At 32.2% G+C, this 23,948-nt stretch overlaps 1 long non-coding RNA gene across 1 annotated transcript; it reads right to left on the reverse strand.

Moving 5' to 3' along the window:
• Nucleotides 1-788: 788 nt before the first annotated feature.
• Nucleotides 789-23,807, reverse strand: LOC145269382 (uncharacterized). Its single transcript, XR_013865020.1, has 4 exons — nucleotides 23,417-23,807; nucleotides 4,212-4,263; nucleotides 3,690-3,778; nucleotides 789-922 (listed from the first exon to the last, which is right to left on the reverse strand). It is a non-coding gene; the product is annotated as an uncharacterized LOC145269382 (long non-coding RNA).
• Nucleotides 23,808-23,948: the final 141 nt, after the last annotated feature.

The following is a 23,948-nucleotide window of genomic DNA, read 5'->3' on the forward strand; positions in this document are numbered from 1 at the left end:
AATAAAAACAACCATTTTTGCAATCTAAATCAGGGTAGCATAAATTTGCCCTATTAGCAGAATTTTTCTTTTCAATAATTTATTAAAAGGCTAATGAATGTATTAATTAGATGCAGCTAAAACTATGTATGTATTTGAGACAATTATTCATACAAGTGTTTTATTTGAGAGGCCCAAGAGTTGGAAAAATACATAAACAGTTGTTAGTAAAATGTTGTTAGTTTTTACATGTTTATAAAATACATTTCCATTGAAAACGTTTCACAATGTTACACTTCAAATAAATAGATTGATGAATATTGTATATTCAGTATTTCTACATTTAATTATATTTCAATGAAGACATGCGATAACACGTATATATATATATATATATATATGTGCTACTCTATGTGCAAGCTCACTATACAACCGAACAAATCCACATCAAATCAATATTCGATGTGTATTGATGAATAATAAATGTATGATAGAATCAGTGAATGGTTATGCATTTTCTAAGATGATAATTCCATGTTACATATTAATATAATATATATAGATTCTCCAAATTCGATTAAATTAACAAATACACATTTGTCATTATAAAAGTCTCATATAAGTTTTTCTTATTCTACTATTCACTCTATTTATGAAAGTGTCAATGAGTCGATTAGTCATATGCACTTACGATAATTATTTTAACTAGTACCACAGTTAATAAGCGTAAGAATAGAAGAAATACATAATCAGTTGTCAGGATTTTTTCAATATATTTTCATAAAATTCTATTCATGAAAGCAAAACAGTTGTCAGGATTTTTTAAAAATATATTTTCATACATTTTATAAAAGAAAAACTTGTATAATTCTAAATATAATATTTTTCTTGTCTTCCAGTTTTAAACTTTGAGCAGTTTGCATGGTATTGATTGCTGGATAATCTGTAAAATTAAAAAAAAATTCATGAAATAATTTAATTTTATACATGTTCTTTACAAAATACTAAGATGTTTATGCATATACACTGTTTCTTTCAAAATCGATAAACTAGAGATAAATGTCTGCACAACTAAATAATCATGCTCAATTTTTAAAGAATTTCCAAATTAATTTTTAATTAAAGTAAAACATATAATCAGGATATTTGTTAAATTACTTATCTATTTAGAAAATGAATTCTGTTTTTATAGATATCGAACTGAATATCTACAAAATCTTCCTTACTGATTTTCAAAATTTAAGAAATTAGTGTTTTTTAATTTACAAAGTTTTATAGTTTATAAAAATAAATGATTCTTTTGGAGAAGCAAAAATATAGCATTTATGATCTTTATTTTGCAACACATTTTGACTAATGTTTCTTGATGCACGAAATAAATCTTGCATTTTCCAATGCTTTTAGTTCAACAATGTAAATAAATGTCTGAAACTTGTAAGAAATTGAAGAATATATAAATCACCATAATTTCCCTGATATGCCCTAAAACAAAACCAAAAAATTATTCATCTTTTTCACAGAAAAAAATTGAAATATAAAATACGCATGAGGACTCGTTTTTTTTAATTATGAAGGTATAAATTTAATTGGCATAGGGTCTTTTGTGTCAGGTATAATAGCTCGACTATCAGTATGAAATATAGAATGTATTGCTTCTATAAAAACAACTGTAATTTAAAGCTTATAATAGTTTAGTAATGAGTACAGATATCAATCTTTTATCAAATGGATTAAGGTAGCTAAGCACGTGTTAGTTATTCCTGATGAAGAAAATGGACTGATTATATTCATACATTGACGGATTGTCTCCATACATATGTTCATGGTCTGCAAGTAGTACAGAGAGAAATAATGGAGTTTTACGTCTAAAAAAGTTATATTTACAGTGGAATGAAAAGGGGAACACTTGTAGTAATAAAGCAAACGTTGGCTGTGTTATTGACTAATAGGGAATCATCCTTACTGTTGATGTGGAAAATTTGGATACCTATTTTAGCACCAAAAATAACAAATATTGTGATTCTAGATCTTTGATCTGCCTACCTTAATGAGCCTGTCAAAGATAAATTTGGATTTATCATCTCATAGTTTATCTTGGCAATAAGTATTACTTATCTAGAGTGCGATATGCTGTGAACCTGATTCTGCAAATTATGAGAACTATTCTGGACATAGTTTATAATAAGCCAAATCAAGAAAGCAATATTGTAATGCATCCACAACATATATGCATTTGTCACATATGAAACCAATATTTGTGAACCCTTGATACGCTTTCAGTTAACAGCTTCAATAAGTTTTGAGATTTGATGGTTTTCTATTCTTAAATAAAATACCCCAAACATGATTGAGAATGAAGGTATATTTTATTTGAAACACTCAATATATATCATCCACTACTCTCCAAGTATCTACACAAATGACAATTACAACTGTGAAGAACTCTAACAGTGTTAGCATTAAACAACATCCAAAAAAAACTTGTGTATCTGATTGTATTTCTGGTATGCATACAAAATGTCGGGGTAGTCATTGTTGAATTACTCACAGATGAATCAATAACTAATTGTCGTTAACAAGGTAGGCACTGTATGACATGCTGTATATTGTCACATGGCCAGTTTATTGTCACAGCCACTAACTAATGCATTTAAGCTGATCAATTTAATTGTAAAATAATGGTTGTTTTTCTAATTTTCATTTTGTGGAAAACACTCGAGATTTCATGATTCTGGAATAAACATTGAATGATTTAATGATTTTATATTATAAAAAAAATGCACTAAAGATTTACATATTTTATGTCCTGTTAATGCAGAGATTAAAACTATCTCAATAGGGCCACTTATTGTCAATTGTTTTCTACTGAGTTTTTATTCTATAGAATTACCTGTTATTAAATTAATATTAACGATTTAATGATTTTATATTATAAAATATACACTGAAGATTTATAGACTTTTTAGCCTGTTAATGCAGCATTATAGTAGACTGACTCAATAGGGCCACTTACTGTTAATTGTTTTTTTACTGATTTTTTTATTCTATAGAATGAACTATAAAGATTTCATGAAATTCAGTAGAGATTTCCAAATTCAACTGGAGAATTTTCAAGTTCAAGATACACTAAAAGAAGGTTAAAAGTAAGATCTTATAAACGTTGGAAAATTAAATGAGACAAGTATTTCTAAAAATAGAAATAAATATAAAGTATCAATCACTATCTCAGTAATCCAGAACACAATTATTTTCTTACTTTATCTTTTTAAAACTTTCATATTTTTTTTTTCGCAAATATTACGGACATATTAATTTCTGAGCAAAATATTCATAAAGTTTCTAGTGTTAAAAGTAGAAGACCTAACAAAGATTAACAATTCCAAAAAAATAAAACTCACACAATTAAAATAATCATTAAAGAAATAATGAAAATATAACATTTTTTACAAATAGAAATAATTACCTGTTATTAAAATAATATTTGAACGTAAAGCAGTATTTTTTCTTTAAAGGTTACGAAGCTTTGCTTGAGGATTTTAACAATAGATATGCGTAGTTTAAATTTTCTGGAATAAGTTGGTAGTAATAAATAAAAAAAATGGCTTTAATACAATAAAAAACGTAAATCATTCTTCTTTCTCATTGGTAAAAATGTATTAATAAAATTTTCATTTTTTACTTATATTTTAAACAGCAAAAATAAATCTTACATTTGTGATGTTGAAACTGATCAGAACATTCATGAAAGTTGTGGTGTTCAAATAAATAGATGTTACAGCAAAACTTGTGTTACAAAAATCTACAAATCAAAAAAGTAAAATAAAAACAACTTAAATAATCATTCAAAAATATGGAATACTAAACATTTTTACAAATAAAAATAATAGTCATTCAAAAATTAATTTAATATTGAGCAGACTGTTTTCTTTAAAAGTTATGAAAATATGTTTAAGCACTTTGGCTAAATGTATATGCAGTTAGATTTATTTGTATAAGTTTGGATTTGTTTTGGAAATCGTTTTAATTTAATAACAGATGTGAGGAAATATGTCAAAAATATATACATAGGATTATAATTTTATAGTATATTTTACTACCAAAAGAAAAAATCTTAAGTCTTTTTACAAGAATTCAACCACTTAATATCTCCAAAATTAAAAATAAAACAACTGAATGTCTTCAAAACAAATAGTGAGCAGATAATGAAAATATTAGATGGAGATTATACTTACATTTTGATTTATGAGAGAAGAAAAAAATTCAGTAAATTATTCCAGAAAAAGTCTGTAAAACAGAACAAATCAATTTAGTTTGGTTCAGCACAATAAGACGTGAAGTATTACGATTTGTTGTTCAAAAATGTATTCATAAAATTATAATTTTTTAATATATTTTTAACACCAAAAAATAAAACAATGAATCTGAAGATAAAAAATAAAAAAAAAATGAACAACTAATGGAATGTATTATGTTATATTGGTAGAGAGGCTGGTTGATATCGGTTGATAAATTGGTAAATAATCATAACGGAATAAGAAATATCTTTTTTATCTCTTAGGGAACGCTTACGGCAAGCGGTGAATTCAAATTCAAATAAATATTAAAGCATGCGCTCCCCCCTTGCCTACAGCGAACGGTGAATTTAAATTAAAAATAAATAAATAAATAAGATAAACAAAAAAATAAATAAAAAATAATAACAAACAAATGAACGCACTAGCATTTGAGGCGTACACACACATCCCTCCCTCCCTCCCTCTGAAAATGCAATGCGCAAGAGAGCCCACTATCAGCGAAGTTGATGAAAAGGGAAGAGAGAGAAAGAAAAAGTGAAATCAACGCAGACGAAAAAAAAATGCAGTTTGGAACTGAGCGTTCTTTTTAACAGTGATAAAGGATAGCATTCGTATAAAAATATTGAGAGGCAAGAAAAAAATAGAAAGGAAAAAGAGACTGTGGAGAGCAGTGAACATTGTCAAATGGTTATTTTGTTTACGTTCGAACGAATAATGAATAAAAAAGAAAAATAACAAAAATTTGCTATGAGCCGGTGGTGCTCAGGAATGCCCAAAGTGCAACGTAAACAGATTTCCCTAAAATAAACAATGGTTGAATTCTTTCGGCCGAGAATGGACATCATGAAAAGTTCACGGCAAAAATATTAAAGATGAATAAGAAGAGAGTTGCGATGAACAAAAATATCGTCATGTCGATGGACGTCCCCATCCAAGAAGTAACCAAACAGGAAAAATCTCGCGAATGGTGAATTTTGCGAAGACATTATGAAACACGAAAGTCCAATTGGATAAAGTCAAGTGACTATTATGATTTCCCCATCCCGATATCCCCGCTCCTTGTCCGAACTGTCATACCATAATGGAAATGGTATATACATTTTCTCTTGTATTATTTTTTTTTTGTTTGTCACCTTGTTTTTTTTTTCTTTCTTTTATGATGTTTCCTTTTTATCATCCGACCTCACCCCAACCTATTGCGGTGAGTTATTAAATTTAAGAATGCTGAATAAAATTTGTGTTTTAAGATTTCAGCGTTGTGTCATACTTGCTTTGAGTTTGAATCGTTCGGAACAAAATGTGCTAATGGGAACGTCAGACGTGTCAAATAGGTCACAAATCGTGGACGACACTTGTCATTATTTTATTTTTATTTTTATATTGTGTTACAACGTAGGGTGAAGCGCTGTCCTAGAGTCATAAGATTCTTACCAGAGGATATCCACCCCGACTCAGCTTCATGCAGGTCTGTAAGAATTATAAAAACTTATAATTTTATGCCCTATTTCTTTCTAGTCATCATTATGAGGTTCCTGTTTAAGGTAACTTTTAATATTAAACAATTTTCACAATTTGCAGAAGTTTTTTAACCAAAATTAATGTGTATTACTTGATTTTTGCTTTTTCTCCCAATGAAAAAGTTAATTGTGTTGTAGTATGAACAGTAAAATAAAAATCAGGTTTACTAATTAATGTAAAAAATCTTTTGACTGTTACAAAACGGAAACTTGAAACTGACGGAAAATTTGTGATAGTAAATACTTGAAGGTGGTTGTATTGTCAAAAGACTTTAAGTCTGCAACTCTGATGAAACTGAGAATTAATTAAAATCTGTTTGGAGTGAAATGAAGAGGAACGATAACAGTGGTTTCCAAGGGAAATAAAAATCCTTAAGGTTAGCCATGAACAGGAGAGAGAAATAAAATTACAATAGGAAAAGCAGGTTAGCTGTATTTTTCTAAATGAATGGATATACTTTGAATGGGATATCTGTGTCCGTGACAAAAGTAGAACTAATTAGCAATGATTAACAAGAGAAAAAATAAGGTGAAATAGGATGTTGTTTTATGCCATATGTCAGACTTGGGATAGGTTTAAGTAGACAACAAAAATGAATCTGCAAGAAGTTTGGTGGGTTCAAGTTCTCTTTAGATTTCTTGTCTAAAATCATTGGCAGTGAAACATCAGGTTTACCCCAAAGAACCAGTTAATACAAAGATATTCTTCATAATTTTTTGGATCTATTCATAAGATAGTGATTTGCTCTTGACAAATTGCTTTTGGAACAACTGTATGAGACTGACAAAATTGATGTCAATGAACTTGCATTAAAGTAAACGTTTCTATGGCATGTGATTTTGCACACGTTCCTTTTCCTTTTTAAAAGGGCTGAGTTAATTTTCTTGTCAAGAATCATTGGCAAAACAAGAGGAAATGAACTTTTTCCGGTGGAAATTTAGAACAGTTTACAGCAAGATGGTTTGTTGTTATCACATTTTCAAAGAATTTAAAAGTAAGGAAGTGAAACAGCAGATTTCCTTAAAAGTACCATAGTTTTCTTGGATCTATTCACAAGATAGTGATTTGCTGTTGACAAATTGCATTTGGAACAAATGTATGAGACTGACAAAACTGATGTCGATGAACTTGGTCTTTTGCCTGGTGGAAAAACCGGAACTTGATAAGTGAGAGTTTTTTTTACTGTCAACTTGAGGAATACTTTTGCAATGTTTAATTATGTAAGACAGAGCAAGGTAGTAACACCTTTGTAAGAGAATCAGTTGTTTTCAGTGATCTTTTTTTATGGCAGAAAAGTAAACTAAGGAAGAGTAACAAAGAGACATGGAAGCAGCAATAGAACATCTTACTGACAAGTTATTAAAAGATCGCTAGTAGAAAATGAGGAACAAAAATCTCATTCAATCACTTCAGTATTTAAAGTTGTTCATCTTGCCATGTTTCTGTTATTTAAAGAGTATGAAAAAGAAAAATGAAAATGGAGACATCATTTCAATTTGTTTGAATATGCAGAAGATATAATTCATTTTGGCAGAGATGATTAAATATTATTCATGCTGCATATCTGACAGATGGAGTGCAATGCTGATTTGAATGCTTGTCAAAAATTGCTCAGTTTGTCTCATTTTCCACTTTGTTCTTTATACTAATGTAAGAGTTTGATTAATAATTGTTAGCATAAGCAAAGAACGTTCAGGAATAAATGATTCTTTATAACATTAGATTAAAGCATAAGCAAATAATGTTCTGGAATCAATGATTATAACATCTGTTTAAGTTGACAGCTTTGACAATACTGAATGTGATTATATATTTTTGTGATATATAAAGGATTTCGATCTATTTATTCAATGAGTCAGTGCTGTGGAATATGGATTGCTTGTAGCAGAAGACATTTTTTTTTAATATCAGGCACGTAGCAAAAGAATCACAATAAATAAAAGGAGGTTAACATTGGTTAATAAATGTTAAATACTTTTGACAAACTGTAAATTTAGGCAAACTCATTCTACTGCAGTTATTCTAATAGTCATCTCTGAATGCATATATGCCCCTCAACCTAAATACCCTAACAAATCAAATAGGCAGCAGAATCTTACTTGCTTACATCTAAGTGGCAATGTTTTGTTTGGAGTGGATAAAATTTTAAAAAGTGAATGAATTATGTAGATTATAATTTGATGGCAAGGAAATAAATGAACAATATCAGAAAAGAAATGCTTCACAAACATTGTATCATGTTGTGACTTAAAAACCAGAATGACCCGTGACAAAATTAAATACCACAAACGGCAATGAACAAGGCTATATAAAGATTGGAAGATCCAGGCACAATCTGGAATTAAATACAGGAGACCTGCATGCTAGAAACAAACAGGCTACTCTTTTAACTGGTACAGTCAAAGAGATTCAACACTGCAACAGAGGAGTACCTTTTATGTCAGATACGACTGGTGGCAGTGATAGCATTACTAATAAAAATGTTTTTCAACCAGACGTTATAAAATATTAAAATTTGCACCTGTTAAATTCCAAAGAAAGGCCAATAATGTACAGATTCGAGAAAAAACATATCTGGATACCCAGAAAGTATCCCATCAGAAAAAAACCCTTATCAAATAATCAACACTGCAGTCAAATCCACCTTAATGTGAATGTTGATATATGAAACTGAATCTCCAATTCTCTCTCCTCTGATCTTGAGCACGTAGTACAATGGGGAAAGGAGTGGCTGGTTACTTTTAATGCATCTAAAACCAAGCTTCTCTCTTTACATCATCAACATTCTAATCCACATTTGTCATCAATTGAAATGAATGGCTCTCGTCTTCAGGAGGCCTCAAGTTTTGACAAGCTTCTGGGCTTGACCATTACTCCTGATCTTAAATGGAACACGTATATCAAATCTGTTGCCAAGGCCGCTGGAAAAATGGTGGGATCTTTCTATCGATCCAGTAGATATCTCACTGCTGATGCTATTCTCTACCTATATAAGAGCCAGGTACGTCCAAGGATGGAATACTGTTGCCACATATGGGCAGGAGCTGCTAGAAAAGACTTGTCCTGCCTTGATAGAGTTCAAAATAGACTTCGTAGCCTCGTAGGAGATGTCCTTTTCTCCTCCTTGCAACCTCTATCTCACAGAAGAGATGTTGCGAGTTTGTCTCTGATGTATCGTTATTTTCATGGAAAGTGTTCAACTGAGCTTCAATCTTTGGTCCCCCCTCGCCAAACTTTCACAAGAAACACTCGTCTAGCTGTAAACACTATCAATAATTTCCCCCACTCTTTATCTGTGGCTAAACCTAAACGTAGATTCCATGAACAAAGCTTCTTTCTTAGAACTGCACGCCTGTGGAATTGTCTTCCGTTTTCCTGCTTTCCGGCTGACTACAATATGGTTGTGTTCAAGTCTAAAGTAAATAAGTTCTTGATGAGCCGTTCCATATAAGTTATTAAATTTACCAAATTTTCATTACTAATGATTACTATATTGACCAATTTCTACTGTACACTCTTTAACCCTTATCCTTGAGTGGCCTCTGGGCCTTGATAATGTGGTGATGCCTTTGTAAAAAAAAAAAAAAAAAAAAAAAAATATTACATAAAAAAAGATTGTTGAGACGACAGCCACAGATGAAGAATGCAGGATGTTATGAGCTCTAATTCAAAATAGTTTCTGGAAATCATTAACAGCAACATACACCCTTTAACAATCAACAAGGATTTTGCTAACATACAAAGTTGAAGATTTGATTGCTATAACCCTTGCCTCAGTGAAAGCCTCCTCGAGTCACACACATTTGCTACAAGAGCAAGGTGATAAAGCAATGTGTCAAAGTTTTCTTTTGAACACTGCAATCATTCACTCCATTTTATAATATTAGTGCAGTCATGTAAACAAATGACTCCTATGTAAAAAAAATTGAAAGTAAATACCAAAGGCCCTTAAAACCAAGCCTAAACAGCACTAATATTATAAAATTGAGTGACTTCAAGCCTCTCAAGGATAAGTGCTAAAGAGTGTATAGTAGTCAATGAGATAATATTGTAGTAATCATTAGTAGAGAAAATTTGGTAAATTGGATTACTTAAGGGGACGGCTTATCAAGAACTAAGAACTTGTTTACGTTAAACTTGAAGACAACAATATTGAAATGGAAGAAAGTTCCACAGGCATGCAGTTCTAAGAAACAAACTTCCTTCATGGAATACATGCTAGGGTTCAAGCACAGATGGAGATTGGCGGAAATTATTGATATGGGTTTCAACTAGATGAGTGTTTTTCGTGAAAACGTGATAAGGAGGGAGGCCATGGATTGAAGCTCAGACGAGCACTTGCCATAAAAATAATGATAAATCAGATTAGGAACAAAGGTCAGACCGAGAAGCTTGGAAAAGAAAGAAAGAAAGAGAATTGAGCTCAGGCTAAAACCCTGAAGTTTTTTTTTTGGGGGGGGGGTAGATAAAACATTAATATTTCATTAAGATAAAATGTTGTTTGTTTTAAATCTGTAATCGTAAATAAATAAATACAGAAAATTTCATTAAAATTTTGTCAGTTTCTGAATTTTTGTGAAATTTTAATTTATTTTTATACTTTATTTTAAAGTTACTTACAAATAATCATAGCCGATGGACACCTGTTATTTTTGCAGGAGAACAAGTTAACAATAAAAGGAACATGGTAGCAGTGGCATTCTTTCCGAATTGCTGCTACGTTGACTTTCTAAAACTTTACTCATCCACAGTGGCGGCTCGTGCATGGGGCTGTGGGACTGCAGCACCCCCAAGTTATTTCTACACAATATTAATGATAAAATTAAAAATAATACGTTTGTTTATTATTATTATTATTATTATTTTATTTTATTTATTTATTTTTTTTTTCTATGTGTACATTATAAAATCATTAACTTTAATGTCGGTATCTCCAAATGCATATAATAACAAAAATAAAACTTGCTTGGCGCTGTGAAATCCACAGTTACACTTTCTTAATGAAATTCTCTTGTACGCATGCGCGGATTAGACGCTTTAGGCAGCCGATGAAAGCCTCTTTGAAGAACTGTCGATCAGCGCAGTTCCGTGTCGTGAAATTCGTTGTTTGCTGAGAGTGTACGCCTGTATAGATATGATAACATTGTTATTGAAAAACAAAAGTAGGTTTACTTATATTTTTAAAAATTATTATTAAAATCTGCACATAACGTGTTCTTGTACATAAAATATTGTGCTATTTTTTTTTTAATATGCACACTTTTAGCGTTGCGATTTAAGTCGGTAGCAGACGGAAATATATAATATGCAGAAACTGTTTATTTTTATTTATCAAAAGTATTTGAGAATTTAGCAGTGAAGCTAACATGCGGCCAAGGGTAAAAACCAAATATACAATAAATAAATCTTACCATAAAAATAAAGTTACTTTGCCATCTACCTGCCTTTTTGTTTGTTTCTTTAAATGCTATTTATTTTGCAAAAACTAAACTTTACAAAAAAAAACTGTTTACATTTTTTTCTAGAAGCAAAAACGCGAAGAAACAGTTTATGTTGAAAATACATTTTAGTTAGAAATCTTTTTAACGTGTATGTTTTAGATATAAAAAAATTAGCATTTATTTGCCTCCGACAAGGACAATGTTAGAAGTTTTACACTTTGAAAAATGGATTTTTTACACAAGATTTTTTAATTAAAATGTGTTTGTAAGTAAAAAAAAAACAAAAACACAGTTTTTTTATAATTATGCATTTTTAAACTTTACATTGAATTTGTTAGTAGATGGGTCAGATAATACGCATTAAAAAAAGTAATTAGAAATCCTTCTGGACTGAGATAATTTTAATTTTTTTGTTTTTTGGGGAAGAAAGCTACATTAAAATTCGATGTTTTATAATGCTTATATTATATGGAAAAATGCGTGCATGAAAAGTAATATTCTTAAGATTTTATTAAACCTGGAAAAGTAAAGGACAAGAAATTCAACCTGGAAAAGTAAAGAAAAAGATATTCTAGTAAAGTAAAAAATAAGAATTTTTTTAGACTTAAAATATTGCAGCTAAAAATAAAATTTGAATATTGATAAATATTTTATTTTTATTTGCATATGTTGTTGTTTATTGTTGAGTTAGAAAGGGTGTCAGTCGCTGGATTGAACTTATTTCCCCCTATTATTTGCATATATTTATGTAGTGAAAATTGTTTGAATAAAATTAATTCATTAGTTAGTTAGTTAGTAGATGGAACTAATAATTTTATTATTTACATAAAAATTAATAATTTTATTATATCATAATTAGGATCATTTAATTCTTTCTAACTCAACAATAAACAACAACATATGCAAATAATAAATAAAATATTTATCAATATTCAAATTTTATTTTTAGCTGCAATATTTTAAGTCTAAAAAAATTCTTATTTTTTACTTTACTAGAATATCTTTTTCTTTATTTTTCCAGGTTGAATTTCTTGTCCTTTACTTTTCCAGGTTTAATAAAATCTTAAGAATATTACTTTTCATGCACGCATTTTTCCATATAATCCATGATTTTTCCAGGCATTGCTATTGTATTAATATATAAATTTATAATATTTATTAATGATTGTAAAAAAAAAATAGCTCTCAAACACACATTTATGCAATATTTATCATTCAATCACAGTAGTTTCCGAGCCAGGGTCTCTACCGAGACTGCGGTTCATGAATTCGTGATCTGTATAGAGCGTAAACTAACAAAAAAGAAGATGGCACTCGGTGTCTTTTTAGATATCGTTGGAGCTTTTGACAACATACCCTTCAGTAGTATGTTCAAGTCGCTACGAGAACTCAATGTGCCACCAGTACTCATCCGATGGATTGAGTATATGGTGAGGCACAGAACAGTTCAAGTAGAACTACTGAGGGCAACTGTTAAAAGGGAAGTAGTTAAATGAAACCCCCAAAGTGGGATTTTATCACCTTCACTATGGAACTGTATGCTGAATCCTCTTTTAAAGGAGTTTAAAAATAGGAATATTTATGCCCATACTGCTGCTGATGACATCGCAGTGCTGGTCGCGGGTTCAAAAGCATCATTGGTCAGACGCATTGCCAAAATGGGACTACATTTTCATCAAATGTGATAACAAAAAATTTGAGTTCATTCACAGAATATATATATCATAGAATTCACTAATATTTTTAATCGATAAATTCACCATTTTTTGCTATAAAATCATAAGGAGAGTTAAACTAAAATAAGTTATTAAAAAAAAAGTTTGGTTTTTTAATTATAAAAAAAAACGATATACGGGATTGAACCTAAAATCTTTCCACCAACCCCCGGTACTCTAACCGTTACGCTAACATGTCCTATTGGCAAAATCGTAGTAAAAAATATTTATATACAAAAAAAGTTATGAAAAATAATAAAAAAAGCGTTAGTCACTTATGTACTTACTCTCCTGATTGTGAACCCACATATTTTGTTGTAACTTTTTTTCTACTGAACCAATTTTCGAAAAATTTTTTTCAAAATGTAGCTAATGAGGTGTTCTACCCAACTATATAACCTGTTTGAAATTTGGTTGCGAACGGAATTAGTGGTGGGGGTTTGAATGTGTCTCGATTCATTCAATTTCGGACTTAAGCATATATTCAACCACTACCGTGGTTGAATGATATGACATCCTATTTTCTTATAATGAATCTCAACTTTATGTCGATCTTTACCGGCATGGGAAGGTCAGTAAATAGCCAAGTTTGTTCTTTTTATATAAAAAGCAAGTTGCTAAAAGATTTGTAAATAAAATTTTATATCTTTAAATATTTTTGTTTGTTTGCCCACTATATAAAAATGTAAACTTTTTTATTTTCCATTTTATTTACAAATACGTTTTGTTATAAATACATATTTAAAAAAAAATGTTGTAAATAAAACTATTAAATAAAACGCTATTTTCAAATAGTAAACTCCTAAATTAACCCTCGTAGGGAGGCAGGAAAATTTCAAAGTTTTTCTTTTTTGTTTTTATAAAAAATAAGTTATTTTTTTAAATGTTTTTCGTTTGTTTGAAAAAAAAAAACGCAAACTTTTATTTAATCTGAAAAGTTTAAAAGGAATAAATATATATATTATTTTTATTCTGTAAAGTGTACATAATTAAAAAAAATCCTTTTAATAAAAAAGTTTTTGCGTATTATCCATTTCTGATTGATTATTTGTCTTTGTTATATAATTGAATATTTATTTGAATGCTTGTTTATTATTTGATTAAATATTTATTTATATATTCGAATTCCTTTACACGATATTAAAAAAATACGTAAAATTTTTGAAGCAGCACCCCCACTAATTTCCGGCACGAGCTGCCACTGCTCATCCACCCATGCACCTTGGAGTCAATTTATTTGGCAATTCCTGTTGAGTTTTTTCTTGCCATTATCCGTATTGTCACCCACTTTTTTTTTTACAAATTTTCATTCAAAAAATAAATATTTCCTATAAACATTGAAATTTCCTAAACATGTAATGTAATAAAAATGAGCTTCAAAATCAATCAAATTTTAAAAAAATACTTTTTAAATCTGTTTTTACCAAAAAACGATTATAAGATTATAAGATGAGATAATTTAAACGAGTCAAATTTGTTTTTTGTATTTATTGCAAAATTTATTTTAATTTTTTTGTTGTTTTTGTGATTTCAATATTTTTTTTTAATTTGGTTGTAATATGAACTTGGTTGTTAATAGTAAATGAGAACTGGACACGAGGTGTATTTTTACACGTCTTTATTCATCAGCCATCTATGAACTCTCAAGCATAGAGAATCTGTGCAAGGGGAGAGAACTCTTACAATTGAAGAGTTCCTACTGTCACATCCCTCCTCTCAGATAGGTGTCTTTTATTTGTGTATTTGTACATTACAAAGTCCTTGTATTTGTGGGGGGGGGGTCGCCTTGTTCTAATGGGTTGGGTTCGAGTTGGTACCTCTGACCGTTAGTTTGCCTCCACTGGTTGTCCTTGCTTGTCGTGTGGCGTGTCTCTGTCATTGATATTCGGACGGAATATTTGCTTCGAGTGAGTCAGGGCTTTGTTGGGGCATTTGTGTTGTATCATCCCGACTAGTGTTTTGAATGCGTGCGTTTATAGCAGTTCGTTTTTGAGGATTATATATTTCTTGCAGATGTCGTCTGTTGCGCCTCAGCAATCTTCCGTCCCCTTGCACCTTGACGATGTAACTGCGTGTTTCCGTGCATTTGTCGATTACCGTCGCCGGTTGCCAGCTGTCATCTTCCTGTAGGACTGCCACTTTGCTTCCAACAATTAGTTCTTTTGCATATTTATTGTTGTTGCTGTTTTTTGCTTCTTGCACACAATTGTTTTTTTGTTTTTTTTACACGGTGGTCACCACTTATCAAGGCCTGGAAGCCACTCAGACATAAGGGTTATTGCAAGTACAGTACGTTAGTGTGGAGATTTGATGAAGTATTTACTTAAGGGGGTGGTTCATAAGGAATTTGGTAATGTTGGACTTGAAGACATCCAATTTGTAGTCAGGTGGGAAGCAGGCAGACGGAACAGAGTTCCACAGGCATGCAGTTCTAAGAAAGAAGCTTTGTTCATGGAATCCACGTTTTGATTTAGGCACAGATAAAGAGTGGGGGAAATTTTTCACAGTGGATTCAGCTAGACGGGTATTTTTCATGAAAGATTGGCGAGGGGGGGACCAGAGATTTGAGTTGAGACGAGCACCTGCCATGGAAATAATGATAAAACAAGGATAGGCTCGCAACGTCTCTTCTGTGGGAGAGAGGTTACAGGCTAGAGAAAAGGGCATCCCCCACTAAGCCACGGAGTCTATTTTGTACTCTGTCAAGGCAGGATAGGCTGTTTTTAGCAGCTCCTGCCCAGATATGGCAGCAGTATTCCATGCTTGGACGTACTTGGTTTTTATATAGATAGAGAATTGCATCAGTAGTGAGATATCTTCTGGAGCGGTAGAAGGATCCCTCCATCTTTCCAGCGACCTTGGCAATAGACTTGATGTACATGTTCCATTTCAGATCAGGAGTAAAGGACAAACCCAGAAGCTTGTCAAAACAGGGGGCTTCTCCCAGACGAGAGCTATCCATTTCAATTGATGCCAGATGTGGATCAGAATGTTGATGATGTAAAGATAGGAGTTTGATTTTAGATGCATTAAAGGTAACAAGCCACGACTTCCCCCACTGAACCACGCGCTCGAGATCAGAGGAGAGAGAATCAGAGAAAACCTTGTCATTTACAGCCTTTGATGTGTGTAGATGGTCGTGTCATCAGCATAGATGTCAACGAATGATTTAAGTATGTGTTTAGGGAGGTCATTGATGTAGATCAGGATGAGAGTTGGGCCCAGGATTGACCCTTGAGGGACTCCAGCATTAATACTGCAGGCCTCTATTTTTGTCCATCGACCACTACTCTTATGAGCCTATCAGAGAGAAATGATTTAATTATTGAGAAAACATTTCCAGTTATACTGTAGCTGGAAATCTTGTGAAGTAGGCCCTTATGCCATACCTTGTCGAAGGCGTTTGATATGTCAAGAGCAATTGCCCTAAAAAGGAAGCCTTTGTCAAGAGATTCACTAATCCTGTGAGATATAACCATTAGCACATCTGCGGTAGATCTTGCAGAATGGAAACCATATTGTGTGTCACTAAGAAAGTTGTTTCTGCTGGGGTTGTTTACTATCTCTCTATTTAATATTGATTCCAGCAACTTACTCATGTTGTCTGATCTCCTCATCTCTTGGGTTGTCTGTGCTTAACAAAGTTAGAAGTTTTTTCTTATTTTCCCATTGTATAGGATTTCTGCTGGGGATGGCAGGTGGTTGTCAAGTAGGGTTGATCTGAGGCATAAAAGGGCCATTTGACAATCCATTTTAGATTGTTTGGCTTTTGTGAATGTTCTTTTTACAGTTTGGACCATTCGTTCTATGAACCCGTTTGATTGTGGGTACCTGGGGCTTGATGTGATGTGAGTGAATTTCCATTCTGTGGCGAAATTGTGGTTCTTGTTAGAGACAAAATATCTTGTATTGTCTGTGTATAGCCTTTCAGGTATGCCATGAACAGCGAATATTGCTTTGAAGCATTCTATGCAATTTAAGCTTGTTGTGCTTTTCAGCATTTTGACGAAGGGTATCTTTCTATATTGATCAGCGATCAGTAGGAACTGTTGATTGTTAAAACCAAAAATATCTGCAGCAACTGAAATGGTTGCGTGTTCCTTGATGATCAGTTTCCTTTGATTTTTTTTCTCTGCAGATCTTGCACGTCCTTACTAGATCTTCTATGTCCTTGAACTTTCCTCTCCAGAACACGCTGTTTTTCGCCTTAAGTTGGCTTTTTTTGATGCTTTGGTGAGCATCATGGATTCCCTTTAGTACCATGTGTTTTGGGTATGACTATGGATTGTCCCTTTGTGACCATACCGTCTTGTACGGATAGGCATTCTTTCAGTGACCAGTAATTTCTAATTATTTTAGGAGTACTTTTTACGTCATCTGGCCATCCATTTAGTATCACCTCTTTAAGTGTTCTGAGTTCATCATCTACTTCAGTTGCATTTTGTAGTTCGATCTGTTTCTGAGCTGTAATGTCAACTGTGTGTATGTTTACGTCAAGTTCGATTTCCTTACCTAAGGTTGGTTGGTTTCTTGACAAATAGTCTGGGATACACATTTCTTTTCCTGGTTTGTATGTTATTTGTGCATCGTACGGTTGCAATCTTAATAACATTCTTTGTAGCAGTGGAGGTGCGTGCGCTATATTCTTATTCTGAATATTTTCTAGTGGCTTGTGGTCAGTTTCAAATATTTTTTTTTTCATATATGTATGTGTGGAATCTCTCACATCCGAATATTACTGCTAGTAGTTCGCATTCTATGTTTGCATAATGTGATTCTGTTTCGGTCAGACTCTTGCTCGCGAAGGCAACAACTTTGTTGTTGTTAATAAGTGTTGCACCCAGTCATGCTTGAGTCCACTTGGATAGTTGTGTCTGCATTGGGATCAAAGTATGCTAAGCAAAGTTTATCGTGGATGTAGTCTTTTATCATTCGGAACATCTTGTCATGTGCCTCGCTCCACTGATACTCTGCATCCTTTTTGAGTAATGACCTCAGTGGTGCTATTTTGGTGCTGAGATCTGGTATAAAGGGGCTTAGGTATTGTATCATACCTAAGACTTGTCCCAGTTCTTCCCTGTTAGTTGGTGCTGGTTTTGATTTTATTTTATTGCATTTGCTGAGGTCTGAGTAAGATCCATTCTCGTCCCAGATGAGACCATAAAATTTTATTTGATTTTGCCTGATGGTGCATTTCTCTTTGTTGAAGACTAGGCCATATTTTCGGCCAGTGTCCATTGTCTCTAACAGGTTTTGATCATGCTCCTGTATTGTTTTGCCATACACACATATATCATCTGATATACCTATGGCTCCTTTGCATGATTCCAATATTTGGTCCATTTTTTGTTGGAAAATGTCTTGTGACATCTTTAAGCAAAACAGACATCTCAAATATCGGTATCTCCCAAACGGAGTGTTGAAACAGGTGAGTAGGCTTGATTCCTCTTTAAGTTGCATTGCCCAGTAGCCATGTTTTGCATCCAGTTTTGAAAAGTGTTTTGCACCCGCCAATTTGTGTGAGATTTCTTCTAGTGTTCGCGTTTTATGGTGTGTCCTTATTATGTATTTATTTAACGGTTTGGGGTCTAGACAAATCCGTAGGTTTCCATTTTTTTTTTTGCTGCATGCGATGGCATTGACCCATTCTGTGGGCTCTGTAACTTTTTTTTATTACGCCCATGTGTTCCATTTTGTTTAATTCTTGTTTTAGTTCATCTCTGAGGTGCACTGGGAATTTTCTTGGCGGTTGTACTACCGGTATTGCATCTTCAATGAGATGTATTTTTTGGACGCCTGGGAATTTCCCTGTCCCTTGGAATCTGTCAGTGAGGTCTTCTATATTTTGTACTTGTTTTGGTGAGTGCCCTTTGGTTATGCTGCAGTTGACGGTTACTAGACCTAGTCGGATGCTTGGCCTAAGACCTAATATTGTGGTGTCACTGTCACATATGAAAAACTTTGCTTTATCGTCGCTGAGTTTTTATGTTTTATTTTTAGGATGATCGATCCATGGTGGATAGTTAACTCTTGTTTTTGATATCCAGGAGTTATCTCCCTTGGACCATTTTTTAGTTTATTTAATGTTCGGTCACCATATTTATTTTTGTATATTCTTTTAAATATCCAGACGGGTAGGATGTTTCCGTTTGCGCCTGTGTCGACTTTCATCCTTAATTTGTGTTTTTATTTCATGCATCCTCGCAGTCGATATTCGCGAATATCTCATCTCGATTATCGTTTTCTGCACCAATAGTATATAAAAATAATTTGGTATTTTCGAACAATTCATCATCTTCGTCTTCTTTCGATGTTGAGTTTATTTCTTTTTTATGGTAAAAGTGTTTTTCGTAGTTGTTTGATTCTCTACCCTGTCTCGTTCCGCTGCAGTTCTGTGCCTCTTTTCTGTTTTTCCGACCTTGTAGGTTCGTTAGGCAGTATTGTGCAAAGTGGTGTAAGCCATTGCATCTTCTACACGTTTTGTTGAAGGCATAGCAGTTTTCTGTTCTATTTTTGTGATGTCTGCCACATCTTGTGTATGATTTATTTTTTGTAGATACCGCGTGATATATCTCATTTTTCCCCTCGTTGGCAACTTTGTATCGAGAATTATCTTTTGTGGTTATCTCATATGCCCTAATACTGTCTATGGCTGATTTGAGGGTTAATTCAGTTTTGGCTATTAAATTACGCCTTTCATCAGCGCTCCTAAGCCCTTTTATAATTTGTTCCAAAATGCGTTCATCTTTGTTTTTCCCGAAATCGCATCTGTCCGCTTTCGTTTTAAGTTTGACTATGTAGTCGTCTATGTTGTCTTCGTTTTGCCCCATTGAAGAAAATTCTAACCTCTCGACCCATTTATTTGGTTTTTGTATCATGTGTGTCTCGAATATTGAAAATATGTTGTCAGAATTCTCCTTTTCTTTATTCGAAAATTGAGCGTTTTTTAAAAGCTCGCAACCTTTTGGCCCGGTACTGATTAAAATATTATTGTATTTCACGTTTTCTTCAACTTTGTTGATAATGAAATAAGAAGCCATAAAATCAACCCATTCGCTATATGCCTTGTGCTTATTCTCGTTAGACCAGTCCAGTGTTGGTAACGCGATATTGGAAGAAATCATCTTTTTTTTTTTTCGCTTCCAAAATATTTTTTTTTTCAAAATAAGTTTTTTTTCATTAAGTACTCACTCTGTGAGGTTATCAGGTTACCGCTGTTTCCGTCTGTGACTTATTGTCTGTCTGGTTTCGTTCTTCGCTCGCTGCCACCATGTAATACGAACTTGGTTGTTAATAGTAAATTAAAACTAGACAGGAGGTGTATTTTTACACATCTTTATTCATCAGCCATCTATGAACTCTCTAGCATAGAGAATCTGTGCAAGAGGAGAGAACTATTACAATTGAAGACTTTCTACTGTCACAGAATGTTTTTTGCAATTATATTATTATTATTACTGTCATAGTTGTTTTATGTTGAATTACAAAACATTCTTTCATTGTTAAAAATTATTTTAATTTTTTTGTTGTTTTTGTGATTTCAATATTGTTTTAATTTGGTTATTTTATGTTTAATTACAAAACATTCTTACATTGTTAAAAATTATTGGCCATCATGCATATTAATTTACTCAAGGCATTGCCGTGTCATAGGAAATTGACAATGATAGTCAATTATGTATTTAGGAAAACTCGTCCCCGGAAAACTGGTACCTGGAAAACTCACCCTTTTTTGCTCGGAAGGAAAACTGGTCCCTTATTGAATAAATATCGATTGAAAACACATTTTATGACGGTTCTTGAAGCAGGTAGTTTTTTAAAAGAGAATACACATCCCATAATATTTTTTAAAAGAGAATACACATCCCATAATATTTTTTAAAAAAGAATACACATCCCATAATATTTTTTAAAAGAGAATACACATCCCATAATATTTTTTAAAAGAGAATACACATCCCATAATATTTTTAAAAGAGAATACACATCCCATAATATTTTTTAAAAGAGAATACACATCCCATAATATTTTTTAAAAGAGAATACACATCCCATAATATTTTTTAAAAGAGAATACACATCCCATAATATTTTTTAAAAGAGAATACACATCCCATAATATTTTTTAAAAGAGAATACACATCCCATAATATTTTTTAAAAGAGAATACACATCCCATAATATTTTTTTAAAAATATGTTTACTTCTTTACTGTTGTTTTAAAAAATAAAATCTATTTTCTAATTGAGTTGATTTTCTGGTGTTACCACCAAATAAAATAAATAGAAGAGCCGCAAGTCAATGCAGCAAACCGAACAGGAGTTTGTAGGTGAAGTATCATTGACTGGTACAGTTTCTTGCGTGAAATTTACAGCGTGTACCTAATTGACAATCCTGTCAAAATGGGGGGGGGGGCTCCTAGGCGAACAACTGAAATTGATGAGAGAAAATTTATGTTCAACCAGGATCACGCATTATAACTGATGGCTGGCGATCATATAATGCCCTACTTAATCACTTTGTGGTCGATCACAAGTAAAATTTTGTGAACCTGAATGATCCGAAAGTACACACAAATTCAGTTAAAGGATCGTGAAGTCTACGTAAGGTGAAACAAAGAGCTATGAGAGGCACTAACTCAGAAAATTTCCACAGTCACCTACAGGAATTTCTGTGGCGTCGCCGATTTAAAAATAACTGTTTTGGCAATATCATCTTCTTGACTCATACTAATTACATTGTTTGAATTTTTTTAACATAAGTGAAATATTCACATTTTTAAACTGTTTCATATTCACATTTTTAAACTGTAAAAAAATGTGACACATTCATAGTTTTTTTCATGTCTGTAAATAATATATTTTTAAAAGATTTAAATAGTTTGACAAAATATATAACATTTGAAAAGGTATGTGATTAAAGAATAAAAAAATTATAAAAAGAAATGCGATTAAAAAATAAAAAATAATTGATAAAAAAGATCACAATCGATTACACAGGTTTATATAAAAAAACTAACTATATTTGAAAAAGCTAAAAAAAAAAAAATCCTCACATATCTTGGTACTCGTACAGTTTAATCAAAAAATTTTAAAATGAAAATATTGAAAAAAAAAAAAAAAAAGGCTTTATTGTACGTTTCCCTTTTGGAAGATCTCTGAAAAAAAATTTCACTTAATTTGATTGACTAGGTTTTTTTTGTACAGCGGAAAAAACACGTTTTTATGAGAGGATGTTGAAGTCTGCCATTTTTTATTTTTTGGACATGCCAGGGGGAAATAACTCAACTTAAAGTACCGACACTCCCTCCTCATCTTTAATCCTAGCTTTTCTTTCTAAAAATCAAAACTTTTGCTCGGTATCATAACAAAATGTTTTTTCACTGTAAAAAAAAAAACAAAAATCTACTTGATGAAATAAAGTAAAAAAAATTTTCGGAGAACTTTGTTTCATAACGGATACATGCAATATAACCTTCTTTTTTTTTCCATATTTTCATTTTATAATGTCTTGATCAAACTGTTCAAGTACCCATGTCTATTTAAATAACTGTTTAATTAAGTTTAAACAAAATAAACATCATATCGGAAAAAATATTGAGGGTAAAGGGGATTACTAAGTGATTGCTTAAGCTTCGAGGGGTTGCAAAGGATGGCCTATGTGACCCCCCCCCCCTACTGGGATCGAGTAACAAAGTAAGGTAACATGAAGAGAAGCGAGTAACAAAGTTTGTGCCACCTGTTCGCCAATACTACATAAACACAACTGACCATGAGTCAGAGACATGTTCCTTTTATAACAAAAGATTCGTACCTCCCACTACTCCTCCAAGTCTATATAAGACTTGTCCTCTTAAACACTCAGATTGGAATTCTGCCCCCGAGGCCGGTGCCACCTTGTAAGCAATCCTCTTTATTTTTTATTTTCTCACAATATAATATAATTGAAAATCGTATCGATTCTGTGCTTCCATAGTTACATTGAGAGACGCATTCGGTGTGTTTAAAACTTCCTATCTCCTTTTATTCACCATAACCCTGCAATCCTGCATTTTATATGTAATTTAATTTTAAAATAGATAAATATCGAAAATTTCGTGAAAATGTGACCATTTTTGCTAGATTTATTAAACACGGGTATGTTTTCACGTTTGGAATATTTACTACATAGGAACGTTATTTTAAAGCGTCAATTATGTAAACAAGGTTTTCGTCTCGCAATTTCATTATTTTCGTACGATGAAAAAAATCTTCTTTACTAGTTTATTTTGCCCTTCTTTTAAATCGCCTAAAATATTCAATTAGATTAAATTCATTCTTAATTATAAAGAGATTAACTTTATTTAATCCCAATTACCGATATTTCCCTTCCAAAAATTGCTTTCCACCTCACCGCGACATTTTTTTAAAATTAAAAAAAAAAACATATTCACAAAAAGTCGAAATAATTCAAGTAATATTCTACTTACATTTATAGAATCCTCTTTTTCTTGACTTGTTTGATGGAAACATTCGTTCATGTTTTAAGGGTTGCGTATTTTTTTTATTCGCTTTCAAGGGCAGAATTAAGTGAATCTGAGCTCGTCAAGGTCGAATAACACATTGCGTCATCAAAACGGGTTTTCTACTGGGTTTCTCTTCTCCCTAACAAATTTGTTATTAAACACAATTGTTACATTTTATTTTTACTTATTATTCTGTTGATTATTATTGATATTGTTATTGTTGTTAAATTTAAATCTATAAATCTAGCCTTGTGACCTCATGAGTTTAGATGCTGAGTAGGACAAAGGGTTCGTCAGATTGAAGTCGGCGCATGCGTCATCAACCCAAACGAGCATTTCTAGAACGTCACTGTGCCCCCCCTCTCTCTCTCTCTCTCTCTCTCTCTCTTCGTCTCTCCTCATCATTTCCTTTCCTCATTTATAACAACAACGAACGACGTCAATAGGTTTTTGTTATTGTTGTTTGCTATTGTTGTTAACAACGACACTGTGGTGC

The sequence above is a fragment of the Euprymna scolopes genome, chromosome 45 (assembly GCF_053919585.1).
Source record: "Euprymna scolopes isolate OS-2025 chromosome 45, ASM5391958v1, whole genome shotgun sequence".
Taxonomy (NCBI): domain Eukaryota; kingdom Metazoa; phylum Mollusca; class Cephalopoda; order Sepiida; family Sepiolidae; genus Euprymna; species Euprymna scolopes.